This window comes from Carassius carassius, chromosome 40 (assembly GCF_963082965.1).
Source record: "Carassius carassius chromosome 40, fCarCar2.1, whole genome shotgun sequence".
NCBI lineage: Eukaryota > Metazoa > Chordata > Actinopteri > Cypriniformes > Cyprinidae > Carassius > Carassius carassius.
In genome coordinates this window covers 3,664,541-3,688,632 of record NC_081794.1, presented here as the reverse complement: position 1 = coordinate 3,688,632, position 24,092 = coordinate 3,664,541, and the positions used below count along the sequence as shown (strand labels likewise).

The window sequence follows — 24,092 nt, the reverse complement described above, 5'->3', positions numbered from 1 at the left end:
ATAATCCAATTTATATGGGGAACCATCTAATGCACCAAAAAGCAATACTTAATACATTGAGAATACATTTGAGTAGATTTTACTATTCTCTTTCTAAGAGTTAGCTTTGATTCCTGTTTCCCAGTGGGATCATAAAGTTTTATGAGCTAGTCAGGGGTAGGGTTACAGACTCATGATTCTTATTTGAGAACATGAAAATTAGGATAAACATTTCCAAAGTATAAGCTACCAACTTATACTCTTCACATAACAAGGATTAACCATTTTATGCAACGCACAAACATATTCGAAATACATATTATTAAGGACTTTATTATTAAGAAAAGTTTGTATGTGTGTGTAAGTTGTAAGGCGAGCTCGTAATCTCTTTGAAGCTGGAATGTGTTGTCGGGCCGTGGGGAAAGCAAAACGGGGGGGTTTCGTCTTTTTTTTCCTTTTGAGGCTCCCGCGAGTGTCTCTGGAGACTCTCTCTAAGGTGTAATAACTGTCACCCACGGCAGGATGTTGCCGACATCGCGGCGCCCCAAATGGGGAATTATGTTGGAAGATGTAGTAAAACTCAAAGTCCTGGGTTACTCACGTTCTGGTCTTTGAGTGCAAAATGTGTTAGAGTTATGATTCATTAATATGGAACAGATGGCTGAAATACCATCAGCTCAATAATGTTACAGCTTTAAATGTCTGTCTTCCTCATCTTACATAGCGAAGAATTGCAAACTCAATGTCCAGTGTTTTGAATGTAAGAGCAACAGGCACAACAAAGCGCTTCACCCTGGACCCGCACCCTGGCAGCAGGAGGCTGTTCCTGCTTCTGAGCATGGCGGGGAGGGGGATGAAGCTTCAGTGAAGTCTCAGGTCACCAACAAATGCACAAAAGTCTGTGGAGGGGAACTTACGGACTGCTCCTGCTCGAAAATATGCCTCGTTAAAGTGTTCCCAGCTGGTCACAGAGGAAAAGCTGTGAAACTGTATGAAGTCATGGACGAGCAGAGCAATAGGTCACTGGTTCATTAACAGTTCTTCGACATGTTCAACGACCAAAGTCCAAGTGCTCCTTACACACTGAGAACATGTGCTGGAGTGAAGCAATCAGCAGGCAGAAGGGCCAGTGGCTATAAAGTGGAGTCTCTGGATGGAGCTGTTCGTATCCCGTTGCCAAGCCTCATAGAATGTAACGAGATACCGAACAACAGAGAGGAGATTCCAACCCCTGATGTAGCTCTTCATCATGCTCATCTAAGTTCAGTTGCACACTTCATTCCAGACATTGATCCGCAAGCCTCAATTATGCTTCTCTTAGGATGAGACATTATCAGAGTGCATAAAGTCCACAAACAGGTGAATGGCCCCCACAACCTGCCTTACGCACAGAAGCTAGACCTGGGATGGGTCATTGTTGGAAATGTTTGCCTAGGTAATGTTCACAGGTCACTGACAATTAGCACATTCCACACGAACACCACAGAGCTGCAACGGCCTACTCTCTTTGACGTGTGCCCCAATGTGTTCCATGTGATGGAGAGGTTTAGGGACATCCAGGTCACCAGTGAGCCTCCAGTGTATCCTTAGGACCACCCCAGCTGTGAAGCCGACCACCTTGGATGCACAGTGTTCAGGCGGAGCCGGGACGACAACCAGGTGGCTCCCTCCATTCAAGATGCATAGTTCATAGAGATAATGGATGAAGGACTGCAAAAAGACTCGAACAACAGTTGGGTGGCACCATTACCCTTCAAGAGCCCAAGGCCACGGCTCCCAGACAATAGGCCACAGGCGATGAGGCGTCTCATGTCTCTCAAGCGTAACTTTGAGAAAAAGCCTGAGATGAGAGACCACTTTCTCTCCTTCATGGGCAACATGTTTCTGAACAGTCATGCAGAGTTGCCCCCCCCCCCCCAGCCCGGATGAAGAAAAGTGGTACTTACCAATGTTCGGTGTGTATCATCCGAAGAAACCTAAAAGAATTTGTGTGGTATTGGATTCCAGTGCCCAATAAGATGGCGTATCACTCAACAGCGTGCTGTTAACGGAACCTGACCTTAATAACACACTACTGGGAGTGCTGATTCGGTTCAGAAGAGAGGCCATTGCCATCACAGCCGACATAGAACAGATGTTCTATTGCTTCCGGGTAAGAGAAAAGGACAGTGACTTCTTATGTTTTCTCTGGTTTGAGAATAATGACCTTTCCAAAGCCATCGTGGATTACCGCATGAACGTCCACGTCTTTGGCAACAGCCCGTCACCTACAGTGGCTATTCATGGTCTACACAAGTCTGTCCAAGGCAACAAATTCCACGTCGACCCAGATGTGCAGCACTTTGTGTTGCATGACTTCTATGTCGATGATGGGCTGAAGTCTCTGCCCACAGTTTAAGCTGGTATTAGCCTGTTAAAAAGGACACAGGATGTGCTCTCCAAATCGAATCTGAGATTTCACAAGATTGCAGCAAACAACAAGGAGGTCATGGACGCCTTTCCATCCAGTGACCACGCAAGTGACCTCAAAGACCTTGACCTTGACGCAGGGGCACTGCCGTTGCAGCACAGCCTCGGGCTTGACTGGGATCTCAAGACAGACTGTTTCCTTTTTAATGTCTCCAGTGAGACCAAGCCCTACACACGGCGGGGTGTCTTGTCCACAATCAATAGCCTCTATGACCCACTTGGATTTGTTGCACCTGTCACAGTCCAAGGCAAGGCTATCCTGCGAGAGCTCACGGTGGAGAAAGGTGACTGGGACGGACCCTTACCTCCTGCCATGGAAGATACCTGGACGTCATGGAGAGCCTCTCTGTCCGAGCTTGCTCAGCTTTCCATCCCTAGACGCTACACAGAAGCCTCACCATCAGCAGCGGTGAGAAGAGAATTGTGTGTGTTCTGTGATGCGTCAGTCAAAGCTATCGGTGTTGTGTGCTACCTGAAAGTGACAGACAGTAATGGCAACAACCAGATCGGATTTGTAATGGGCAAAGCAAAGCTGGCCCCCCGCCCTGAACACACAGTGCCGAGACTTGAACTCTGTGCAGCAGTGCTTGCTGTCGAGTTAGTAGACCTGGTCTTAGCAGAATTAGACCTACAGATTGATGACGTAACCTACTACTCAGACAGTAAAGTATTCCTGGGCTATATTTGCAATGAGACCAGGCGCTTTTATGTCTATGTCAGCAACCGAGTGCTACGCATCCGAAGATCCTGCCGACCAGACCAGTGGCGTTACGTGCCAACAGACCTGAACCCTGCAGATCACGCAACACGTTCCGTCCCTGCTGGCCAACTGAAGCACACCAACTGGTTGAGTGGCCCCAGATTTCTCTCCAAGCCGGAGCCTAGCATTTCTGAGAACACTTATGACCTTGTTGACCCGAGCTCAGAGGTCATGGCCACTTTAAGATCGCGCTGTTCTAATTGTCCTATTACGCTACCCGTAGTCGAGAAGTAATCATTCGCGCATTACAAGTTTCTTTTTTCCATTTTGTCTCTTATATGCATCGCATCCTTCTTATCTTGTCTACTCCTTGTGTCTGGCATAGCATCGTTGGTATGTATATTTGTTTTTGTGAGACTGTCTGAAGGAATTTTTTATTATTTTTGTTAATATTTTTAGTTTGTAATGTGTAATCTGAGAATACAAATCTCAGAATACACATTACATATAAAATCTGTGAATACAAACGAAATGCAGCAGTAATAGTGCAAATTAGCCTTTATTTATGTTGAGTTGAGGTTTGATGAAGTTGCCTTTACTTTGATCTGTCATTGTTCTTTATATGTTGCAGTTTCACTTTTCTCAGTATCTCCAATAAACCTGTGGAACTAAGAATTAATCTTCAGAGTTTTGGTGTGGAGAAAAAGTTTAGCTGGCTGTCAGGATATTAAGTAGACATATCGAGGACGGCACAGCTGCATTACATAAATGCCTGATATGTAGGCTAGTTTATGCAGATTGGCTCTAAGAATTAGAGACCAACTCACAGAGTCATTTTAATAATCCATCAAGTTATTGAATTAATATGCAGACATGAATGAGTGTATGTTGGAAATAAAAGCACTGAATTTAATTCTCTCTCTGCTGTAGATTTGCTCCATCATAAATCTTGTGAAGCCGCTTTAATATTGCTGTTCACTCAGTTTTTCACTCAAAATTCCAGTTGAGAAATACAGTGTTTTATATTCCAATATTCCAGAGAATATTATTCAGTGAATTAACATTATCCAGTGAATTATTCTGGACTCTCTAGCTAGTAAACAGCTTATAAACCTACTATAACAGTAGTTTAAAATGAAGTTGATATGACTCCTGCCTGTCCTTTATTTATTTTCTCCACCGATAAATTGAGATTAGGGTATTTTATCAATTCTGGACAAAATATTATCCCGTGGCCTACAGTAATAATATCATAAAATTATGATAACTGATTATGACCAAGGTAACAGAATCTACAGTTCAAGGCAGTAACTTGTAAGCACACAGCACAAGACACTGGTATGTAAAATCAAACAAGGCTTTATTGAACTACTCTAATACACACAAACTAAACTAACAAAAACACACGAACATTCATTCAAACAGTGACAGAGAAAAGTGATGTTATTAATGGAGGGTGACCGCAACCTGAGAGAATCAATCTACTAGCACTTTAATCTTAGTTCGTTTTCTTTATAAGATTTGCACAAGTTCAGCCAGAGATTAGGAGATATTGTGTACTTGCGTTTGGATGCTCCTTGTGGGCGCATGCGTTCCCTTCTGTAACGAAGTTGCTGGAGAGGGAATCTCTGGCGCTGATTGGCTGACAGTAGGTCGATGATGCGTTCTGAGGGACCGCACTCGTGAGTGATTGGTTGGCTTTGCCGGGTGGCGCTTCGTTCACAAGACTTCCTGGATTGCGGGTTGCTTTGCAACGGACTTTCCTCTAAGTCTGGAGCGACTCTGAGAGGGTTTTCTTTGTTCAGCGAAGGATCTTACGGAAGAGTTGATGAGTTTTGATTGAGCTCTTGGTGGTTTGAAGAGTACATGGTGGACGATGGAAAGGTCAGCACAAAACATAAGCAAGAACCAAGTCACTGCAACAGGAGGGCAAAAAGCAAGGCATAGCTGCTTGTCATTGGGTTATAAGCGTGTCCATCTGACCCGTCCTTCTAAGTGCGACAGACAATCAGATATTTTCTTGGGTGGGACCTACGCCTATTTCTCTGGTTCTTGCATGTAATTAGCATAATGTCCACGTGATCGCGTGTGTCCAAACTCTTGAGAGTGAGTGGTTGGTTAGCTTTGCCGGGTGGCACTTCGTTCACGAGACTTCCTGGATTGCGGTTGCTTTGCAACAGACTTTTTTCTAAGTCTGGAGCGACTCTGAGAGGGTTTTCTTTGTTCAGCAAAGGATCTTACGGAAGAGTTGATGAGTTTTGATTGAGCTCCTGGTGGTTTGAAGAGTACACAGTGGACGATGGAAAGGTCAGCACAAAACATAAGCAAGAATCAAGTCACTGCAACAGCAGGGCAAAAAGGAAGGCAAAAAGCAAGGCATAGCTGCTTGTCATTGGGTTATAAGCGTGTCCATCTCACCCGTCCTTCTTAGTGCAACAGCCAATCAGATATTGTCTTGGGCGGGACCTACGCCCCTTTCTGCGGTTCTTACATGTAATTAGCGTAATGTCCACGTGATCGCGTGTGTCCAAACTCCTGAGAGTTTAGTTTAAACGCTTTAATAAGCAAACTTAATATTTTAAATAGGGTGCATCCTACACACATCTACTTTATTTCAAAATTCTATAAATCATTTACCCATCAAGTAGGTACCAAAATACATATACCTCCCATAGTTGAGGTGGAAGTAAATAAGGATTTAGCCGTGATAAGTGTTTAACACACAAAATTTACTTGAGTAATATAAAGCATGCATAATACAGAGAATACATATGTATGAGGCCACTTCTGGTGATTAGTTCCTATAACTGAGGTAGAAACCCCTACAAATAGGCTGTAATGAAAATTAAACACACAGAAAGAATTCCACAGGTTATATAAACACACATGATACTTAAGATATATGTGAGGTAAATACTGGTAATCAATTCAGCTTATTGGAAACAATTTTGAGACCGTTGTTTGTATTAAACCACAAGTGGGTTAAATTTCAGTCTATTGGTTTTGGAGACAAAGTCTCTGGAATGTACAGCTGCAGAAAGGAGGTGCTCCCTGGTTTTTGGTGATCCTGGGCCAAAGGAATGGCTTAGCATCCTTCGTTTCCTGATAAAGCTGGGGATTTATGCATTGGGGTAACCACAGGGTTTCTTGGCCATTTGGTCTTAAGTTTGGGGAACAAAGAGAAATCTTTTCCTGCTGTCCTGGCATCGCTGGTATGAGATTAGACAGGCACAAAAAGGGAAAGGGGGTGACATCTCCTTTAGCCATCTTGGCACCATGACTGTGTTTTATGACGCACTAATGGTTCAGTGGGGAATCGTTTCGAACTGTGGGTCGATGGGGAATCGTTCCGAACTGTGGCATGCGGTGTTGGTTTCTTTACTGAAATGGACTGTCCAAGGATAATCCTACATATTCCCCCTTTCGATCGGTGATGTTCCAGGTGAGGACATCGGCGAGCACTGGAGAAAATAGGCAGAGACAAGCACACATAAAAAAACCCAACAACACTACATCACTTAGCTGAGTTCTGGTGCAAGGTTTAGCTTTTGAGAATATTGTGGGCCTTTGGCGCGACAGGTTAACAATTGTGATGATGATGGTGGCTTTCTTGATTACCCTAGTTTTGGTGGTGCGACGCACGGGTAGAGGCATAATCTCAATTAAATTGGATGAGTTCCATCCTCCTTGATCCTTTGTTTCGACTCGGGACCAAGGGAACCGGAGTGTTGTTTGAAATATTTTCCAGATTTTCGTGTTCCATTTGAGATTCGTTGCCTGATAGATGCTAAATCATTGGTATGGAGGATCTACGTACAACTGCATGGTTATAGTTATTTGATCGGTTGCGAGAGTGTCATGACGAGTAGCTCACAGGACTTTGCAATCCACATTTTTGCACAGTGGGCGAAGTGAGTCAATCCTATCGTCAAGCCCTATACCAAGTTTCTGTATGTTTAAGATTGTTTAGGTGAGAGTAGTGGAGAGTGAAAGAGAAGGAAGGGAATAAATAAAGTGAGGATTAGTAATGACACCGGTGGGATACTAATTACTTCTTGTTAGTGGGGCAATCTCAAAAGAGTGGGTCCATATCATTTGAACGACTCTGAGTAAGGTGTTTATGAAGACAATTGAGTGTTTCATTAAATAGGGTATAGTGTGTGGTGAAATTGATCTGTGTCAGTCACTTTTGGTTTCCCCCTTTTCTTGTCTGCCTAAGTGCCTTTTTATCTGGTTTCGTTGGACCCAACGTAGGACTGGCTCATTGCACTTTTGGCTCATCTTGATTCGGTATGCGACTGGTGAGAGCTTGTCCACGATTTCATGGGGTCCTGTCCAGCGAGGAAGGAACTTCTTTGACAGGCGATGGGGACCCGATTGTTGTGACTGCACAAAACTGTAGTACCACACTTTGTCTCCGATGTTGAGTTCTTGGTGAGAGGCCTTCTGGTCGTAATAGGCTTTGCGTCCTTCTGCACTTTTCTGTAGTTGTTGTTGTGTAAAGGCAAAGGCTGTTCTTAAATGGCAATGCAACTCTTCAAGATACTGGTGGGTGGTATATGCCGTGACAAGGCTCATGTCACCTGGTTGGTAGAGCAGGTGGAGCGGCAGTGTCATTTGCCGTCCCGTCATTAGCTCAAAGGGTGGCACCCCGGTGGACTTGTTAGGAGTTGCTCTGATAGTCATTAGCACTAGTGGGAGCTTGATATCCCAATCCTTTTTTTTGTTCGAAGACACATACTTCTTTAGCATACCTGACCACGGTTCGGTTGGAATGCTCCACTTGCCCAGAGGCGATAGGGTGGTGGCTGATGTGCAACTTGGCCTGTATGCCCAGGAGTTTCCAGACTTCCTGCATGATTTCGGCAGTGAAATGTGTTCCGCGGTCAGAGTTGACTTTCAGCGGCAGTCCAAATTTTGAAAAGATATGGTTCATTAGGAGGCAGGCCGTGGTTTGAGCTGTATCATTGGGAGCGGGAAGGCACTCTACCCATTTGGTGAATTCACAGACGACAGTGAGGAAATATTTGTTACCCCCTGTTGACCTTGGTAGGGGTCCGACCCAGTCGATTTGGAGGTCCAACCATGGTAAGGACATTCCTTTTTCGCTGTAGTGGTGCTCTGTGGTTTGGGTTCGCAGGTTGGAATTGGCAACACACCAGGCACCCTTTTACATACTCTGCTACATCTTGCTGCATGCCAGGCCAGTATGCCACTTGTCTTAGCATTTCAAACGTGGCTTTAGCGCCGTGGTGTCGGGCACATGGTGCATCGTGGGAATGTGTGAGCATCACCCCCCTTTGGAACTGAGGGACAACAAGCTTGGGTGTAGTGAGTTCATCAGGGGCATATACCAGTATACCATGTTTTAGATGTAGCATGTGCAGGAGTGCATTAAGATGCCGGAGGTCAAAGGAAGCGGCAAGATCAGAGGTGGTTATGGGGTTTGATTGTGGGTCAGAGAGGTGATTAACAATAGTTTGGATGTCTGCATCCATGTTTGGAGAGTTATAATGTCGTCATTGGAAATTTGGGGTGAGATGCTGATTTGGGAGGAGGTGGGGTTTTTCAGGGCTTGTGCATGCTGGTAGCTTGGGATGACAGAAACACGTGGGCTGGGTGGGAGGGGTTTAAAAGTCCAGGGATCGCCATGTAGCACGGCAGCTTTGGCAAGGGCATCAGTTTGGTCGTTGTAGTCTTTGTCTTGCCCTGGTTGCCGTGAGTGACCGCTGACCTTTTTCCAATAGACGAGCACATTGTGTTTTGTGACTATGCCGTGGCATGCTTGGAAGAGATCTTGATGCTTGACAGGTTTGTTGTTGGATGTTTTGAACCCGTTCTGTTTCCATATTAGTGTGTGGCATGTGAAGTCTTTCTTTAAGGTTCTGAAGAGCTTCAGGCTGATGACTGAGTTTTCGGCCCATAGGGCTAGCACAGAGTAAGGTACTTTAATGCCTTGAATGTCTATAGCTGTCATCAGTTGAAAGCCATTTGAGCCTGGTTCTGTGGTTTTGAATGCGCACAGAAGAGAAGTTTGACTCTTGCCATGTGGCACCACGTTTGAGACTTGCTTTGGTCTTGGGCTTGAGTTTTCGCTCAGTGAGCTGGAACCTATGTCTTTGACTTGACACTGCGCTTCTGTGTTGCATTGTGAGTGAAAGGGAAGGAGCACCTGAACTTGGGCTCATATCTTTAGGTGCTTATGTTACACCCCTGAAAAAGGGGAGAAATAATCACAAGAGTGATATAGGTGTTTCCTCACTGAAAACTTTAGTGTTATATTTGCAACAATGATACATTTTACAAATCAACAGATCCACATCTTTTACAATAATACATTTGACAGATCAACAGGTCTACAGCAAATAGTAGTTTTGTATGGTATATAGCTTATTTAAGTCACAACAGCATATTCTATAATGCACTGGAAAATATACTCATTTTGTCAATATAACTTCAGCTGTCAATCAAGCACAAAGTAGCTTTAGCTCAATAAACAATAACTACATTTACCAAACATCTCAATAAAGTGCTTGAAAGACATTATACAATTAACACAGCAAAATAGATTATATACTGCGTCTCTGTTTATTCACAATTGACATACAATGGCGGCTGCTCTCGTTATGAAGCTATTTTTCTCTGTAACCGAGCGGGGGCTCCGCTCACTCATGCACAATTTAAACTCTGCAAACTTAACTCTCACATACTCAAAATGCTACTAAAACACACCTTCAACATGTGAACTCATTATTACCTTTACTCAACTCAGTTTTATGTATACAACGTACCTGAAAAAGGGGAGAAATAATCACAAGAGTGATATAGGTGTTTCCTCACTGAAAACTTTAGTGTTATGAGGAAAAGACCGCGATTTCCCCGGAGAAAAGGGTTGGAAGACAAAAGCAATCAATCACGGGTGCATAGATTAAGATCACTTTGGCGATCACAGATCAACACTTTTCACCTGTAAATTAGGCACTACAAAATGAAGTAATCAATATAACGTTTACATATTGCTCTTATAATTGTTACCCTTTGTAAACATGTCAGATTTTAACTTTTTAACACAATTATATGAATTGTATAAATCCTTATTACTAGTACTGAACGCATGAGCTTTTTAACCTTAAATATTTTAAGATACTCACATCCTATTAATTTACTAAAACCTTTTAACCCATAACAGTACAGTAAGTATTTCCTTTAACCTGTCACATTCTCCCCGACAAAATAAATGTCGTCCCGACATTACCAACATTCATCTTAAACAGTCTCTTAGGCTCTGGACCTAGAAAATCATCTTCTGTGAGCCAGTACTTGAGCAGAGGTCAAAGGTCACAGCTCAAATAGAGTCAACGCATTATCCACAGTCCATATCTGTTGACCAGCTGTATAAACAGTCCATAAGCAGTCCTTTCTCATTGAGGACTCATTTCTCTATTAATCAACAGTCCATCAGACTCAATGATCTGTAGGCATAGTCTACAAATTGTCTCTTGCATTAATCAACAGTCCATAAAAGCAGTCAAACATGTCATCTCTATAGCGTTATGCTTGCTGAAGTCCATACATGCAGGGTGGCTGAAGGTAAAATTGGTGTGATGATGGCAACCACGGAACCAGTCCTGGTGCCGGGACCGGGTAGACAGAGAACAACTGCGGTTGTGGCTGGATACTGTACAAGGAAGGGCTACCAAGCTGATCATAGGTGATACGTCTTGGAGGGTGTCTTTCTCTTTGTGGCCGCTGGTAGGCTGGGTCCTCAGGTTCAGCAACAGGAGTTAATAAAGGAAAGGTCCTTGATGGATGATCATCAGGCGGATTTTCATCAGGCAAGTTCATTTCCTCAGCAGGCAAGTTAATCTCTTCAGCAAGTAAGTCTTTAACGGTTGTTGGCCTCTCCAACTGCTTCTCAACAAGGAGCTGTGCTGGTAGCATATCAGGAACTGGCACTACAACAGTCTCTTTTAGTGGTGGAGGTCTGTGTTCCGACTCTCTCGCTGATTCAATGTATGTGGGGACTTGTAGTGGCTCATGATGAAGGTCATATTCATCCCCGCTGTCTTCATCAGAGTCAAAAGACTGTGATGCAGGCTGATGTCTCCTTTTTTTCTTACTTTTGTCCTCGTTAGTCATGTCTGGTTGTGTCTCAAATGGTAAGTGGTCACAGGACATGAGTAGATTTCTGTGCAGGACTCTGGAGCGTCCCCTACCCTTTTCTGGTCTCAATTCATAAATCGGCAGGTCTGAACCCATTTGTCTCACTACTGTGTGAATTGTATCTTCCCAATAGTTACGGAGTTTACCGGGTCCTCCTCTTGGTGTAAGGTTTTTAATCAGAACTCGCTCGCCAGGCTGTAGCACTGCACTCCTTACTTTGGTGTCATAGTACTTCTTACTTCTTTCAGCATTTTTCTGAGCATTTTCATTTGCAATGGCGTATGCTTCCTCCATCCCTTGTTTCCATTTCTCCACATAGTCTCGCTGGTTACTGGGACCTGTCTCTGTGCACAATCCAAAGAGCATATCGACTGGAAGCCTGGGTGATCTCCCAAACAGAAGATAAAAGGGTGAATAGCCAGTCACTTCGCAACGGGTGCAGTTATATGCATAAACTAGTTTGTGCAGGGACTCTTTCCAATTTGACTTTTGTGTCTCAGTTAGTGTCTTTAACATTTGCAACAAGGTTCTGTTCATACGTTCCACTTGACCGTTACCCATCGGGTGATAGGGTGTTGTTCTGGACCCCGCCATGCCACTGAGTTTCTTTAACTGATGGAACAACTGATTTTCGAATTCTCCCCCTTGGTCATGGTGGATGCGGACGGGGAACCCAAACTTCAGGGCAAAGTCATTGAAGATGAGATTCGCAGCAGTTTTTCCTGACTTGGACGTGGTGGCATAGGCTTGCGTGAAGCGTGTAAAATGATCAACAATAACGAGGATGTACTCGTATCCGCCTTTGCATCTGTCAAGATGGAGGAAGTCTATGCATACCAGTTCAAATGGCTGTGTAGTCACAATGTTTGTCAGAGGAGCTCTTATTTCATGGCTTGGCTTTTTCTGTTTGACACAGCTACAAGTTTTAGTCACATAGTGCTCAATATCAGATTGCATATATGGCCAGAAGAAGCGGTCACGGACTAGTGATACAGTGCGGTCAGTACCTTGGTGTCCCATGTTATTGTGTAACTCTTGCATCACTTTACCTTTGTACTGCTCTGGTAGAACTAACTGCTTGCGGGCTGTAGTGATTCTGTACAGAATGCCATCACTGTCTATTGTCAATTTGTCCCATTCTCGCAATAGGCATTTTATCTTTGGACTGGATTCTTTTTGCTCCTTAACTGGTGGTTTGGAACCAGATAGTTTGAAATCGAGCACAGGACGGATGACCGGGTCAGATTTTTGTGCTTCTCTTATTTCACCTTTTGGAATCGAGCTGATGGATGCAGCGGTTGTCTCACCTTCAACTGATACTGACATAGATGCAGCTGAGAGTGACCAAGTTGCAACATACTCTTTCTGTACCTCAACTGCTTGTATCGTGGCAGTAATAGTGTCTGGTGGAAGCTCTTCAGAACATTCTCTCATCAGTGACTCTACATCCAGTGGCATCCTTGACAAAGCATCTGCATCACTGTTCTCTCTGCCCGGCCTGTACTTGATCGTAAAGTGGAAATCAGCTAATTCTGCAACCCACCTGGAAGTGGTTGCGTTCAGTTTTGCAGTAGACAGTATGTAGCTGAGCGGATTGTTATCGCTGTACACAGTAAATGTCGGAGCATAGTATAAATAATCACGGAACTTATCAGTGATTGCCCATTTTAGAGCTAGAAATTCTAGCTTGCCAGAGTGATAGTGATAGTTCTTCTCAGCTGCTGTTAATGTTCGAGAACCATAAGCAATGACCCTAAGCTTCCCATCTTGCTTTTGGTAGAGAACTGCTCCCAAGCCTTGGTGTGACGCATCAGTGTGTACAACAAATGGCTGAGTGAAATTAGGGAAACCTAAGACTGGTGGGTGAAGCAAACATTCAATCAACTGTTCAAGTGACTGTTGGTGCTGGTCACTCCACATGATTGGCTTGTTTGAGGGCACAACGTGACTTATTTTCTTTGTTTTAGTTTTCCGTGGGTGGTCAGGTACTTTCTCTGCTTTCAGGAGGTCATAAAGACAACTGGCCTTCCTAGAAAAGTCTTTGATGTACTGTCTGTAGTAAGTGAGTAAACCAAGCATTTTTCTGAGCTGGCCCACCGTCTCTGGTCTGATATCTTTCAATGCTCTTACTGCTTCAAAATCGGCTGGGTCAACTTTGCTGCCCTCTGCAGACACTATTCTTCCCAAATAACGGACCTGGGGTTTACAGAGGTCACACTTACTTGGCTTGAGTTTGATGCCATACTCTCTGAGGCGCTGCAAAACTTTACGCACATCATTCACATGGCTGTCGAAAGTTTTACTGAAAACTAGTGTGTCGTCAAGATAAGGAATGCAGATGTTATCCCGGAGCCCTTCCAGACATTCCTCCATACAACGCTGAAAAGCTGCAGGAGCATTCATGAGACCAAATGGCATACGTATCCACTCATAGAGTCCCCACGGGGTCACAAATGCTGTCAGTGGTCTGCTTTCTTCAGAGATAAACCCCTGGTGATATGCTTTTCCCTGATCTAAGAGGGAGAACCAGGAATTACCACCTAAACTGTCCAGGATGTCTTGGACCCGAGGGATTGGCTGGCGGTCGGGATGTGTCTTTCGGTTCAGCTCTCTGTAATCTATACACAACCGGAGGGTCCCGTCCTTTTTCCGAACACACACAACAGGTGAAGAGTATGAAGAGTTTGATTTTCTCACCCAGCCCTGAGCTATGAGGTCATGAAGGTAACCTTTCATCTCCTGATACAGTGGCCTGGGCACTGACATGTATGTGCGATTGACCGGCTCTGAGTCCTTTAGAGAAATAGTCATTTTCAACCGTTCAATGCAGCCAATGTCATTGTCTGATCTGGAGAAGGAGTGACACTCTTCTCTAAGCATTTGCCTAACTACCTCTCTCTGCCCTTCGGTTAGGTGACTTAACTCTACTGGTGGATCCCACTGTTCACTAGAATTACATTGGGTTCGAACGCTGGTATGATTCACTGTGGCTGAGGTGACAGCTTTTTCAACGACTTGGGCAGGTAGCACAGTCATAATGGTTTGTACTGTACCGATTATTGTGCGTCCTAACAGGGCAATGTCATGGTCAGTGGGGTTAGAGACATCAAGCATAATGACTGGACAAACACCTTTCCTGACTCTGACTAAAGTATCAAAGAACTCAAGTCCATCTGGCCACTGAGGGTTCAGGTCTGGCTGAAAGAGCATTGTCGTGTCCTCTTTGAAAGGCTGGGAAGCTAGACGGCACTCAATCTGAATACTACTGTGTTTTGGTACAGCAGCCTTCTTTTCCTTTATTTTCACCCCATATTCATCTGTCTGTTCTGCGCTAACAGCCTGTATAAAAGCGCTCACCTTGTTTCTTTTGAGGCTTGGAAAAGCTTTTCTCACTGTACTGTACCGCTTAGTCTGTTCAGTCATTGCCAGGATGTGCTCAATAACATTGAAACCTATGATTGGATGAGATAGGTGACAGCCTTTCATTACCAGCACTGGGATGATCAGTTCTTTTGTTTGGTCAGTTTCAGAGGCTAGGCGAAAAGTTGTCTCAATCCATCCCAGGTACGGCATTTCAGTCCCATTTGCTGCAGTCAATCTTAGATCGTCAGGTGAGTCCAGGATTTCTGAAACATCTCTCAGCCTTGCGTTTGGGAGGTATTCCTCTTTCCATCGTTCATCAATGACTGAGACCTGAGAGCCTGTGTCCCATAGAGCTTGGAGGTGTTGGTGATTCAGGTGACACTCAACAAGACACTGTCTGCCGACTAACGAGGTGACCTTATGGGGGTGGCAAACCTGTGCTAGAGATGGCAAAGAGAGGCCGTTTTCCTCTGTGCAGAAAAGCTTTTTACTGGTAGAGTCAATTTTCAGGTGAGTGCATTTTTCAGAATGTTTGGTCCAATGCTGGTTTTGACATGTTTTGGAACAATACAGTGTCTCTTTACATAATGAACATTGTTTCAGGTTCTCAATTAAATCTTCTCTGGCACAATTTGCACATTTCTGGGACTTTTCGATAGCTATGGTTAACACTCGTCCCTCAGCGGTAACCCTTTCCCATTTAAAGGGGCCTCTCGTGATGGTCTGACGCCACGGATTTTACATCCAGCTTGAAAATGTTCTCCACTCCCACATCGGAAGCAGTGTGTGCAGCGTTCATCAGTTCTGGCCTGCTGGCAGATAAAACACCTCCTTGTAGCTTGAGCAGAGCGGTTTGTATACCAGTTAGGTGCATATTGATGCTGTACAGAGTCGGGTGGTGTTTGGGGCTGTCTGTAGTTGCTGTAATACTGCTGCTGGGGAAGAGGTGGCTGGAATTCCCTATCTGGCCTCCTAACTGGAGGTGGGGCATAAGCATAAGGCTGTGACTGAAACATAGGCTGCTGTAATGTCTCCTTAATCTGAGCTATCTCTGCACTGAGACCTTTTAGAGAATCTACCCCCGTCTTAAGTTCAGCTAGCTCTGTTAATAGTTCTGCGGGTATCTTCGCTTTGACGTCCTTCGCAGAACACTTTGCAGATGGCGTATCATCTGACTGGACTACACTGACATTTGTAGCAGGCTGTGTGGCATTAAACCGCTTTTTATTTCGTCTTTCTATTTCATTAGCACAAGCAACGTTAAGCTTCTCTAGCAAAACCTCATCTGATGTTTCACTATCTAGCAGGAGAGGCTGCATGTCTATCCTGATACTGTCACTCTGGAGACCCGTAAGGACTGTGTGTAAACACATACGCTGGACCAGCGCCGGGTCATACTTAAGTCCTGATTCTGACTCCTGGGATGCAAACAGTACTTTCTGCCTCAAATCGAAGACGCGCATCAGGAAGCTTTGAGGGGTCTCCTTGCAGTGCTGTGATTCTGAAGTTAGCTGTTTGTAAAGCTCTGTCGCACTCTTCTCTTGAAAGTGGGAACGCAGGATGCATCTAAGCGTGGGAAGAGTTAGCTGGGGTTTACCTTCCAAGTAGCTGCGGAGCTGTGAGCCCGGAGAAATAGCCCTGATTACTGCATCTACAATTTCTACCTCAGGATAACCTCTGTTAAGTCCATTCTCAATCTGATGGGCAAGGCTGGAAAAAATCAGTTTCTCTTTCTGGCCCGGTTCACCTATCTGCCCAGAAATTTTAAACTCTTTGCGCCAGTATTGACTGGGCTGTGGCTGAGCGCTAGGTGAGGGCTGAATGCTCACCTGAGGATGGACAGGGATTTGGGGCTGGCGCAGAGAATCACTGATCATTGCATTGACTGCAGTAACCTGCTCAGTTTTCACTCCTTGTTGTGGGGTTACAGCTCTCGGTTCCTCTATTCTGCGATCTGTTTCTGTTGGTTCCATATCCTGTTCAGTTTGCTCTGTTTTGTTGTCCATGCCACTGATTATCTCCGCCATTTTGTCTTGAAGTAGTAACAATTCCGTCATGCCGCCATCTTCTAACTCTGCCAATTCCTCTCTTTCAATGAACATCATGATACGAGTCATCAATGATATGCGGGATTTGTCTTGGACATTTCTTCTCTGTTCACCTGATATGCCAAGAAAATCACATATCTCTAGTAACTCGTCTTTAGTCAGGGTGTGCAATTTCCCTACTAACTCTCCCTGTAGCTCTTCCAACGTGGTTGTCATGTTGACAGGACAGGAGAAACTTTTACTGTGCAGGACTTGAACCAGATGGTCTTTACTGTCTCTGATGATCTCTTAATGGCCTCAGTTGACACGTACTTAGCCACCAGGATCCAGGTCCCTTCGAACAGCAACACTTTCCTCCCTGCCCGGGTTGTTATGGGGGGATTTAGCTGGCTCGGAATTTAACGACCAGTATGTGGCCACTGGACATCTGAACAGCAATCCCAGCGGTGCCTCCAAAATGTTACACCCCTGAAAAAGGGGAGAAATAATCACAAGAGTGATATAGGTGTTTCCTCACTGAAAACTTTAGTGTTATATTTGCAACAATGATACATTTTACAAATCAACAGATCCACATCTTTTACAATAATACATTTGACAGATAAACAGGTCTACAGCAAATAGTAGTTTTGTATGGTATATAGCTTATTTAAGTCACAACAGCATATTCTATAATGCACTGGAAAATATACTCATTTTGTCAATATAACTTCAGCTGTCAATCAAGCACAAAGTAGCTTTAGCTCAATAAACAATAACTACATTTACCAAACATCTCAATAAAGTGCTTGAAAGACATTATACAATTAACACAGCAAAATAGATTATATACTGCGTCTCTGTTTATTCACAATTGACATACAATGGCGGCTGCTCTCGTTATGAAGCTATTTTTCTCTGTAACCGAGCGGGGGCTCCGCTCACTCATGCACAATTTAAACTCTGCAAACTTAACTCTCACATACTCAAAATGCTACTAAAACACACCTTCAACATGTGAACTCATTATTACCTTTACTCAACTCAGTTTTATGTATACAACGTACCTGAAAAAGGGGAGAAATAATCACAAGAGTGATATAGGTGTTTCCTCACTGAAAACTTTAGTGTTATGAGGAAAAGACCGCGATTTCCCCGGAGAAAAGGGTTGGAAGACAAAAGCAATCAATCACGGGTGCATAGATTAAGATCACTTTGGCGATCACAGATCAACACTTTTCACCTGTAAATTAGGCACTACAAAATGAAGTAATCAATATAACGTTTACATATTGCTCTTATAATTGTTACCCTTTGTAAACATGTCAGATTTTAACTTTTTAACACAATTATATGAATTGTATAAATCCTTATTACTAGTACTGAACGCATGAGCTTTTTAACCTTAAATATTTTAAGATACTCACATCCTATTAATTTACTAAAACCTTTTAACCCATAACAGTACAGTAAGTATTTCCTTTAACCTGTCACACTTAAAGTCTATTAAGGGCTCAAAGCGATTCAGCAGGTCTTTGCCGATGAGAAGGGGGTATGTCTCCAAAGGCGAGATGTACACAGGTTGTATAAGGCTCATTGGTCTAACGGTCAGATGGATTGGGGCCACCTTCTCCAACCGCAGTCCCTTGTGGGAATAGGCTTTAACGTTTAGTGCACACTTTTGAAGTCTGAGGGTTCCACTGGTTCTTTTGGTTCTTTCTTGAATTTCTTCTAAGAGCTGAGTGGACATTAGGGTGATGTCGGCTCCCGTGTCTACTAGGGCCTCTAATTTGACATGGTGTTCTAGCGTGATGGAGAGATAGAACTTCCTTGTCACGCCTTTCTCGATGAGGTTACCCAGAAGTTGAGGAACTGGAGTTTGGGTCGAGACAGGTAGAGTGTTGTGGTTTGTTTGTTGCTGTTGCTCGCAGGGGTGACAGACAACCAAGATGGCGCTTTCTGGTACTTGAGTGATTCCATCCTCCCCTGGTTGTTGGAGGTTTCCGTGGTATGAGTTGGCATGTGTCGGATCAGGTTCTGAATCTGTTGCTAGGCATTAAGGTTCAGTCTCTTGTTTCCTTGACAATAGTGTTATGGGAGCATTACTTGTCAGGTTTTGAGGGTGGTGAGTGTGAGAGAGGTGGTTATTGCTCTGGTTTATGTGTACCAGGTGGTCACTGTTCCCTTGCTTCGCCTCTAGTCATGCTGAATCTGACTTGTCTTTATTTTCCCGTTTCCTGTCCTCTTCATTGCATTTGAAGAATTCTTTCATAAACATCTACAGCATTTCTTTTGAACTGATACCTGGTGCCGTCTGTTGTTCTTGTGTGGACTCAGTGTATGGTTGGTCTGATTGATACCTGGGTGGATTTCGTTGTTGACCCCTTGGGCTAGTTGTTCCTGGGCGCATGTGTCGCCTTCCTTTAGATGTCCAGTTGGCCTCCCATGAACCTTTACCATACGAGTTTCCATACGACCGTGTCTGGTTCCATTAATTATCCCAGCGGTTTTCATGCGGCCATGACTGGTCCCATGATTTCTCCCAGTGGTGTCCAGATGCGTGTGGCGGGTCTTGTTGCTTGTGCCAGTGATTGTTTGGTTGTTTGGGTCTGACACTGACATGAGAGTCCCGTTCTTTTCTGAAGGAGGATTATCTTTGTTCTTTAGGTGGCAGCTTGGTGCTTTCGTGATGCTGGATGCCCTGTAAGGCTAATCCTTGATGTTGAGTATTGAAATCACAAACTGCTGGTGGTTTGGTTCCCTTTTATTCAATAACAACAAAACAGTAATACAAACTAAATGTGAGTTTAGATTTCCTGTTATGCACTCTTAACGTTACACATCAACAATAAAATACTTGTTTTCCTGTGTCTCTAATCTATCTTTCCGGACCAATAAATTAGATACAATCACAAATTACTTGTTTTGTGCTTACAAATTAGTTTAAACTGCCCACAATTTTCTCCACCATAAAATGTAAGATTAAAAAGGGAATTAAGATCAATATAACTCAAAATGGGTATAAGAACCAAATTAGTGTGCAAATTATTCAGAATTAATATTTAACACTTTATCAACTATTCGTCCACTGGTAAATTGAGATTAGGGTATTTTATCAATTCCGGATAAAAATATTATCCCATGGCATACGGTAATAATATCATAAAATTATGATAACTGATTATAAGCAAGGTAACAGAATGTACAGTTTAAGGCAGTACAGTCGTGGCCAAAAGTTTTGAGAATTACATAAATATTGGAAATTGGAAAAGTTGCTGCTTAAGTTTTTATAATAGCAATTTGCATATACTCCAGAATGTTATGAAGAGTGATCAGATGATTTGCATAGTCCTTCTTTGCCCTGAAAATTAACTTAATCCCAAAAAAACCTTTCCACTGCATTTCATTGCTGTCATTAAAGGACCTGCTGAGATCATTTCAGTAATCGTCTTGTTAACTCAGGTGAGAATGTTGACGAGCACAAGGCTGGAGATCATTATGTCAGGCTGATTGGGTTAGAATGGCAGACTTGACATGTTAAAAGGAGGGTGATGCTTGAAATCATTGTTCTTCCGTTGTTAACCATGGTGACCTGCAAAGAAACGCGTGCAGCCATCATTGCGTTGCATAAAAATGGCTTCACAGGCAAGGATATTGTGGCTACTAAGATTGCACCTAAATCAACAATTTATAGGATCATCAAGAACTTCAAGGAAAGAGGTTCAATTCTTGTAAAGCGTCCAAGAAAGTCCAGCAAGCGCCAGGATCGTCTCCTAAAGAGGATTCAGCTGCGGGATCGGAGTGCCACCAGTGCAGAGCTTGCTCAGTAATGGCAGCAGGCAGGTGTGAGCGCATCTGCACGCACAGTGAGGCGAAGACTTTTGGAAGATTGCCTGGTGTCAAGAAGGGCAGCAAAGAAGCCACTTTTCTCCAAAAAAAACATCAGGGACAGATTGATCTTCTGCAGAAAGTATAGTGAATGGACTGCTGAGGACTGGGGCAAAGTCATATTCTCCGATGAAGCCCCTTTCCGATTGTTTGGGGCATCTGGAAAAAGGCTTGTCCGGAGAAGAAAAGGTGAGGGCTACCATCAGTCCTGTGTCGTGCCAACAGTAAAGCATCCTGACACCATTCATGTGTGGGGTTGCTTCTCATCCAAGGGAGTGGGCTCACTCACAATTCTGCCCAAAAACACAGCCATAAATAAAGAATGGTACCAAAACACCCTCCGACAAACTCCCCAGATCTTAATCCCATTGAGAACTTGTGGTCAATCCTCAAGAGGCGGGTGGACAAACAAAAACCCACTAATTCTGACAAACTCCAAGAAGTGATTATGAAAAAATGGGTTGCTATCAGTCAGGATTTGGCCCAGAAGTTGATTGAGAGCATGCCCAGTCGAATTGCAGAGGTCCTGAAAAAGAAGGGCCAACACTGCAAATACTGACTGTTTGCATAAATGTCATGTAATTGTCGATAAAAGCCTTTGAAACGTATGAAGTGCTTGTAATTATATTTCAGTACATCACAGAAACAACTGAAACAAAGATCTAAAAGCAGTTTAGCAGCAAACCTTTTGAAAACTAATATTTATTTAATTCTCAAAACTTTTGGCCATGGCTGTAAGTTGTAAGCACACAGCACAAGACACTGGTATGTTAAATCAAACAAAGCTTTATTGAACTACTCTAATAGACACAAACTAAACTAGCGAAAACACATGAACATTCATTCAATCAGTGACAGAGAAAAGTGATGTTATTAACAGAGGGTGACTGCAACCTGAGAGAATCAATCTACAAGCTCTTTAATCTTAATTCGTTTTCTTAATAAGATTTGCACGTTCAGCCAGAGATTAGGGGATATTGTGTACTTGCGTTTGGATGCTCCTTGTGGGCACGTGCGTTCCCTTCTTTAACGAAGTTGCTGGAGAGGGAATCTCTGGCGTTAATTGGTTGGCAGTCGGTTGATGATGCGTTCTGAGGGATAGCACTCGTGAGTGTTTGGTTGGCTTTGCCAGGTGGCGCTTCATTCACGAGACTTCCTGGATTGCGGGTTGCTATGCAACAGAGTTTCCTCTAAGTCTGAAGCAACTCTGAGAGGGATTTCTTTGACGAAGTTCAGTGAAGGATCTTACGGAAGAGTTGATGAGTTTTGAGTGAGCTCTTGGTGGTTTAACCTGTTAGTCAGCACCCCCCATTATGGGACTCACAGCTGAAAGTGCTCTAACTAACTTATAATTGTAATAGTTTCCTACTTCAGTGTGTTACAAACATAATTGTGGTGTCTTTAGAAAGAAGACCCTTTGGGCTTCACTTTTTATCAACCAGATTTGATAATGCTCAAAAATATTAAAAGTTATAGACATTGAAGTGCCTTGAATTTTTTTTACCACTCTTAAATATTTTTTTATTTGATATAAAAATACATGAAGTCCTGGAGCAATCTAGAAAAGTAATGGGTTGAAAGCCACATGTCTCATGAGTTTCTATTTCAAATCTGAATAAAATATCATGAAAAATGAGACTCCTGCAAATATTTTTCTGAGACTATGTCTACACCCCCCACCCCCGCAAATATAAAAAAATATATTTCCCAATAGTATTGAAGGCTTCTACAAACTATTTAGTCAGTAAACATACCACTGCATAGTTTTTTTCAATTATAAAACACTAGACATAAACTTAGACATCATATAAATGATTTATTTGAGCACTAGAAAAATACAATAAGAATGAATAAGAAAAATAAGAATAATAAGAAAAATAAAAAAAGATTTAACATTGTTTGCCAATATAGAACATCCTGAGATTTCTAGAGATGCATATTTTACAATGAATTACGATGCAAATAAGTGCTGATGGTCACTTATACAGATGGTAATAACACAAATGTGCCAAAGTAAATAATCCACTCTCCCTATTCATATAGACGTGTTCATTTTGATAGCCGTGACCATTCAGTAATAGCGAGCTGATTTGGGCTGATTTGCACTCAAACAGATGGTAATCATGCAGATACATTCACATTCAACATAAAACACACTCTCACATACATAAAAACTCTCTAAAATAAAAAGAAAGAAAGGAATTTGCGATCGCTGTAAGTTCCGCCTCCATCAGCTGACAGGTGCGTCAGAGCACGTCACCAGCTCTGAGGAGAGAGTGCCAAATTCAAATAAACTATTTTCCGCCTATTTTTCATTAATTCTTTTTTCCAGTGGATCGCCTCATTCTGTTTGTTACACTGTACGCTGCAAAACCGTGCCGTGTTTTTACTACCAAGACGCAGTTTCTGACCGTGGGTATTCCATAACAGACGCAAACAATTCTGTCGCTGAAGAAATTAAATGTAAACAAAGGAATTATGATCCATATTACAACGTTATTGCTTCGTTGGACTAAACGTGCTTCATGAGATGTCGTTCAGTGGACCCTTACCTTTCTAACTAAACCGGGATTTACAGCTGTGGATGTGTCTCCATCTGACCCGTTCTTCTTAGTGCAACAGCCAGTCAGATATTGTCTTGGGCGGGACCTACGCCCCATTCTCCGGTTCTTACATGTAATTAGCGTGATGTCCACGTGATCGCGTGTGTCCAAACTCCTGAGAGTTTAGTTTAAACGCATTAATAAGCAAACTTAATAGTTTAAATATGGTGCATCCTACACACATCTACTTTATTTCAAAATTCTATAAATCATTTACCCATCAAGTAGGTACCAAAATACATATACCTCCCATAGTTGAGGTGGAAGTAAATAAGGATTTTGCCGTGATAAGTGTTTAACACACAAAATTTACTTGAGTAATATAAAGCATGCATAATACAGAGATTACACATGTATGAGGCCATTTCTGGTGATTAGTTCCTATAACTGAAGTAGATAACCCTACGAATAGGCTGTAATGAAAGTTAAACACACAGAAAGAATTTCACAGGTTATATAAAACATACATGATACTTGAGATATATGTGAGGCAAATAATGGTAATCAATTCAGCTTACTGGAAACAATTTTGAGACCATTGTTTGTATTAATCCACAAGTGGGTTAAATTTCAGTCTATTGATTTTGGAGACAAAGTCTCTGGAATTTACAGCTACAGAAAGGAGGTGCTCCCTGGTTTAAGGTTTTTGGTGATCCTGGGCCAAAGGAATGGCTTAGCATCCTTCGTTTCCTGATAAGGCTGGGGATTTATGCATTGGCGTCACTACAGGGTTTCTTGGCCATCTGGTCTAAAGTTTGGGGAACAAAGAGAAATCTTTTCCTGCTGTCCTGGCATCGCTGGTATGAGATTAGACAGGCACAAAAAGGGAAAGGGGGGTGACATCTCCTTTACCATTTCGGCACCATGACTGTCTTATGAAGCACTAATGGTTCGATGGGG

General features: G+C 43.0%; 1 protein-coding gene across 4 annotated transcripts in view; it reads left to right on the top strand.

Annotated features, from left to right (window-relative positions):
- The window catches only part of LOC132121972 (transient receptor potential cation channel subfamily M member 4-like), a 100,833-nt gene that overhangs the window by 66,141 nt on the left and 10,600 nt on the right, over positions 1–24,092 (top strand). The gene's annotated exons all lie outside the window — the stretch shown is intronic.